This window comes from Sinocyclocheilus anshuiensis, unplaced genomic scaffold, assembly GCF_001515605.1.
Source record: "Sinocyclocheilus anshuiensis isolate Anshui unplaced genomic scaffold, SAMN03320099.WGS_v1.1 scaffold1826, whole genome shotgun sequence".
Lineage (NCBI taxonomy): Eukaryota > Metazoa > Chordata > Actinopteri > Cypriniformes > Cyprinidae > Sinocyclocheilus > Sinocyclocheilus anshuiensis.
Window position 1 is genome coordinate 23,968 of NW_015542582.1, and position 6,507 is coordinate 30,474.

A 6,507-nucleotide genomic window follows, 5' to 3' on the forward strand; every position below is an offset into this window, starting at 1 on the left:
GTAAATTGTGCAAAATGTTTATCGTAACAGTCAATTTACAAATAATGCATTCAGATTTATGGAACTCACAATGTGCTGAATCTCCACAAATTAGTGTCGTTACTATGACAACCAATTTGAATGTGACAAGAAACTGGTGTCTGAAAAGAATTATATATATATATATATATATATATATATATTAGGGCGTTCAATTGGCTAGAAACGGCCCTGACTATAGTAGATGTTCATGTGAATTCACAGCATTCTGTTCTAAACCAGATGTTCATGTGAAATCACAGCACTTTGTTCTGCAACTACATCTTTCTGTAAACTTTCTGCATTCTGTTCTGTAACCACATCTTCATGTGAAGTCAGAGCATTGTGTTCTGTTCATTCGCAATGGTACAGTGATGCATGAAACGATGCATTTTATATATTATTGGCTTTAATAAAAGCCTAATGTTTTGAAGCCATCTTTTGTCAGAGCCATTTGTGTTCCAGTAAATTTTTGTGGTTTTAATTTTAGAATGTAAATTTTAAATCATAAATAACATAAAAATCACGTTCTACGGTATTTTAATACATTTTACAGTAATAAAGTTTATGAGATTACAGTAGGAATACTAAAACAGTATAATGGCAACCAAACACCTACAGTTATACTGTACAATTTATATTTTCTACAGCACAGTACTGTAATATTTTTTTCTTTTTTCCAAGACCCTTTTTAAGAGCCAATTTCATAGATATCAGGCCAACTTTTCATTGTGAGTTGAAATTGCCATCTCTGATGTTATTCCTATGTGTTCTGTTGCCCTAAAGCACCAGTTTCTATACCTGTCATTAGTGGTGGCTTATTGGTCAGTGCAAACCATGTTCCCATATATGTAGGGGTCCAAGCATTGAATATGCTGCAACCCTATTGTACTTGTAATGATTTTATTATTATTATTCTTTTTCTGCCCTAAAAGTGTCTGATCAGTGTGGATTTACTTTTAAATTGTGACATATTTAGATAAAAGTTTAGCATGTGCACAGTGATGATGCATCAGAAAATTTTATTATAGGAAATAAATAGAAACATTTGCTAATTTATGTGTCATAGCACATAATGTAAAATGTCTGTATAAATAGTTCACTAGATTGACTTGTAGTAAAAAAATGCATATACATTCATTATAGTTTAATACAATTTAATAAAGCTTAGTATATAATCAGTATATAATATAATCAGTTTGCAAAAAAAAAAAAACTATGATCTCCAAAGTACTTATAGATAGTTTATTATTATCTTAATTTTTATATATACACTAATGATATTGAAAACATATTTGTGAAGTTGCCAGACATGACTGAATGTACTGCTATCCACCTAAAGACTTGTATTATATTTGAAAAGAGACATGGCCATTGTATCGTCTACATGAGCCATTTGTACTTGGACCTGATAATCGCCGGTTACGACTATATTAATTTAAATGTATTTCTAAGGCCTCTAAATGATCAACATGTTCAGACTTTTACTGAAAAACTTGTCACACAATCTACTGCATGCCTTCTGTCATCTGATTAATAGTTTATACAATTTTATCAAGTAAAAGTACTTTTAGTAATTGCACAAACGTCTACTTTCAGTCTTTTTGCTATGAAAACATTACTGATTTTTATGAAGTAAACATGAAAATAACTTTGATATTGTTAGTAATATTTCAAGATGAACACTTACTGAAGCAACTTAGATTTACTTGATTATCCTGACATAATTTTTTAGAAAAATCATGTTCAAATGTGAGTCTCAAAAATGATCATCAATCATAGTATTGCATTGCCTTATACGTTTTGAAACTACAGAGCTTTGATCATTAAACTAAGCAATTAAATATCATCTTACTATATTATTGGGAGATACAGAGTGATGACTGATGTTTATATAATTTTGTTACCTGTACTCTTATAAAGATCTTAGTGATTTACACACAGCTATCAAATCAGAATTTCATCTGAATTTTTGGCCATATAAATAACAATATCTGCATAAAATTGCATATTTTTGCTCAGTTTGGGCCTTTAAATAAAACCAGGGTTTTTTTTCCTTCTCAGAATTTCCAAAGAGAGAGATATGCTCTGTGGTCTGCTCTGTAAGAAATGATCGAGGTGTGTTGATATATATAATTATGTAGATTGAGTTACGTGTTTCCGGTGTGAGTACGCTGTGCACGTTTGGCTGCTGCTTCAGACCAGGCTGTTTGTCTGTTTTGTCTTGTTTAAATGTGATTTTACGTATACACACTTATAAATGGACTTGGACTTCAACAGGACAATTCATTTTTCTGATACTCGTTGGTGCGCACAGGTGGTGTGCCCCGCTATGACGCTTTGTTACGGTGTTTCATCCGGCTACCTGAACCCGCCGGCTTGCCTACCTGGCAGTGTTTGTGGTGAGGGTGCATTAGGAAAAACATATCTGAAGTATAATTAGATTTTTCCATTAGTTTGACTCAGTCCCATTTGTTTACGTGGAGAGGGTGGGGTTTATGACCTATACTGCAGCCAGCCACCAGATGGCGATTAAAATGTTTTGGCTTCACTTTTCAGGATGTGTGCGGCACACTTGAGAAAAACTATCGGCATGGATTTTTGCGGATAACCGATTGTTCCAGCAATTGGCCGACCTCTGAGTCAAAACAGACTGAAATATGGACCTCATTTAAAATTTTTACAACAATTTTCAGCAGCATTCAGCACAAAATAACTACTTAGAATACACAGTGCATTACAAAACAATGCCGACCCTTACAAAAATTAACCATGGTTTTACTACAAATAAAATAAACTATAGTTAAGTCATGGTAACCACAAATTAACCATAGTTTTGCTACACTAACCATAGTTAAACCATGGTATTTGTAGTAAAACTGTGGTTATACAAATGGTAGTCTATACGCCAAAAAAACATGGTTACTATACTTTTATTATAGTAAAACCAAGGTTAATTGTGATTGTTGCGGTAATCTGCTGGCCAAGGTTTTTTATTCTTAAGAAAATTTATCTGACAAAATGTCTTAACTTCTTTCTTAACCCTATAAAGTCTACTGTATCATATTTGAGATACAAATTCCTAAAACCTCTAAATGATCAACATGATCATAACTTTGCAAACATACACTATGCCTGCTCATTTCTGATTTTACATTTTAAGCTATATAATCATGTAAATAAAAGATAATTTAAAAAATGGCCATATACAAATTACAGTTTGGGCCTTTGAATAAAACTTTTTTTTTTCCTTCTCAGAATTTCCAAACAGCGAGATCTGCTCTGTGGTCTGCTCTGTAAGAAATGATCGAGATGTGTTGATCTCATGGTATAAAGGGGGTGAAATGCTGAACCAAACCAGCAATCCTGATCAAACTCAGTTTAGCATTAGAGCTTCATAATAATGATCCAGAGACCTACAGCTGCACGGCTGCAAACCCAGTGAGCAATAAGAGCGTCCATCTGCACATGAAAGAGATCTGCCCACGACAGGAAGGTACAACTCATTCACCGCAAAAGTCTCTTTCTGCCACAATAACTTATATGCAGGTTCTGTGTCTCCACAGAAAAAGACATTTAATGAGACAGATGTTTATGAAGAAGTCTCTTCTCTTTTAGATTGTCTGGATTATTGTGGCATCACTGAGGCTCTGATTCGGCTGGATTTGTCTGGTCTGGTGGGAGTTGCCACTGTGATATTTCTGTTTGAGCATCTGAGGTTCTGCTCATCTCAGAGAAGAGCTGCTTCTTCTGCCTGAAGATGAAACTTCCATGAGACCAACTAACCTGCCATACAGAGTCACGCATATGGAGCTTTAGTTATCCAAATATTTTAGCGCTATCAAACTTTTCACTGATATTCAGTTATTGATGCTAAGGAAATGAAATTACATCCTCTTCACGTTCCTCTTCCTTAGGAGACAATATAACGAATTGAAGAACAGTCTGACTTTTATATACTGCACCTACCATCTGGCATTACTATATACTGAAGTTAACCCAGAATGCACATTAAGGGTATTTTCTTCTCTAAAATGATTGTATTGTTCAATGAAATTAAACCACTTTTAAAATGAACTGCAGTGGCAGTGGAGCAGGAAGTGGTCTAGTGGTTTGTGTTCCGCAGTGGCATGTAGTCTATGAGGATTTATGCTTAAAGACATATTATTCCTGGACGTTGTCATCCAGAGGGCACACAAATACGAAAACCATTAAAGGAATCATTTCTTACTCATTAATATGTAAATGAACAAATATGTATTGCAACCTTGGATGAAGGAAAAAAAGAAACAGGGTTGTTATCAATTTTTAGACTTTAAGACAGAAACTCGCTCAACAGAAGAGCTTTTCTAGACCCCATATAAACATTACACAATAAAAAGTAAGTATATGTCCTTAAACAACAGCTCCTTGTTCATTGGTTCCATTTTGATTGAACAACTCCTCTGAAAGGAGGCCCACTAAATCTCACACATGGCTAACACAATTAAATAACTGCTAAAGAATTACGTACATTTTAAAAATCTGAACTCTCAGAAATGTCAGAGTAAGTAACTATAAATTTAAGCCTTTTATCCATCAAGTCTTTTTTGATATTTTTGGAGAATCTAACAATTGCATTTCTTGGTGTTGAGATTTTCAGCCAAACCACAATAAAACAAAAGGTTAACAGTTTTCCAACACCCTAGCAACTTTATAGCAAAATACTGAATGCAGGTGGATGTGCTTGACCGCCAATTGTATGCCTAAGAGTTATTACTAGGGCTGTCAATTTAATGTGTCAATTTGATGCAATTTACTAAAGTATAATGCACCCCGCTGCGCCCAGATCTGTACGTTATCTTACACTGCATGCAGTTGCAAAATGCCCCTATATGGGTTTTTGCCTTATATTTATATCATATATGATAAAGTTTAGCAATATTACATGAGCATTCGATTAATTAATTGGGACATCATGTAATTAATTAGATTTAAAAATGTAATCTAATTTTAATCTCTTGACAGCCAGTTAGTATTGTGTTAACTTAACTTTTGCTGAAGGGTTGAAGTGAAGGACCTTCTATTGATAGCTTTCAGTCACATGACCGGCTCGAAGACCTGGAGGGCAAAACATCCATAGAACTGCAGCACAAGCCTATCAATTTTCCATCTGTTTCACAGCCGCAAATATTTAGATCACCTCTCAAAAGAATAAAACAAAGATTTGCAAATACATTTTTGGATTTGGATTGCAAATAGGATTGCATAGCGCGTCAATTCTCTCTCTCTCTCTCTGCGTGTGTGACAGTGTGAGACAAAGCGACGGCGAGTCGTGCGCTTCACACTAGTTTACGGTACGATAAATACAGGTGCGTTGCACATCCATTCAGATGAACTGAAAAACAGCACAGATCGCTTGACGGAGAGAGAAACTCTGAAGCGCTCAGTCTGAGTGTTCTGTGAGTGAAAATATATCTGTGCTAAACTTATACTTGGCTTCCAACTCACACACTGGCGAGTAAAATCTGAGAATTTATTAGCCATTGGCTAATATTAGACATAATTTAGTCGCCCAGAGTGAAGATTTAGTCGCATATGCGAGTGATTTACTCGCAATGTAGAGGGTTGATTAGAGAATGTTTGGTCTGATACACATTAAGGACTTCCCCAACAACAAGCGGAAGTTAGGGATGGGCGATACCACTTATTTTGTTTTCGATACGATGCCGATACTTTTAATGGCCAGTTGATATCGATACCGAAACGATACTTCTAAACTGAACTTTTAAATTATGAAATGTATTAAATTATTCAATGTGGAGACATGCTGAAATGGCGTTTGGTCTCGTACTGTATCGCGTACCTTGTCAGTGTCGTGCGCTTTGCTTGGCCATTTGTTGGGATAAACAGGAAAGTGTGTTCAAGCACCAGCAAAACAGTGTAAATAAATAGTCTTTGTGAGAAGCAGTCAATCAGCAGAAGTTAAAAACAGCTTGTAAGTGTATTTATTTCTTGTCTCAGTGTTTAGCGCAGTTGTCGTTGCTAGGAAACGCTTGTTTTGTTTACTGTAGAGACGTGCTGAAATGGCGTTTGGTCTCGTACTGTATCGCGTACCTTGTCAGTGTCGTGCGCTTTGCTTGGCCATTTGTTGGGATAAACAGGAAAGTGTGTCCAGCTGAATTCAATTTGAGTTTTGTTAAACGAATTAAAAAGAAGCTTAGTTTACCGCGGAAGCGGTCGCGTGAAGACCGAAGAGTGTAAAGACTCTACCGTGCGACTCCACCGGGCAGGACACCGGCAAAGGACATAAGTATCGCTTTTTATCTCTCCTCTTTCCACTTCTGTTTCAGTTTTTTTATAATCTATTTCTTACTATGTGTCAGTAAGTTGTTGTTATTTTAGCATGTGTGTTTGCCTCAGTGTTCTTTTTTTAGGATTACTGATGAACTAATGTACTTTGATTTGTATTAGTTATCTATTTTAGTTTTAGTTACAGTTGTAGTAATG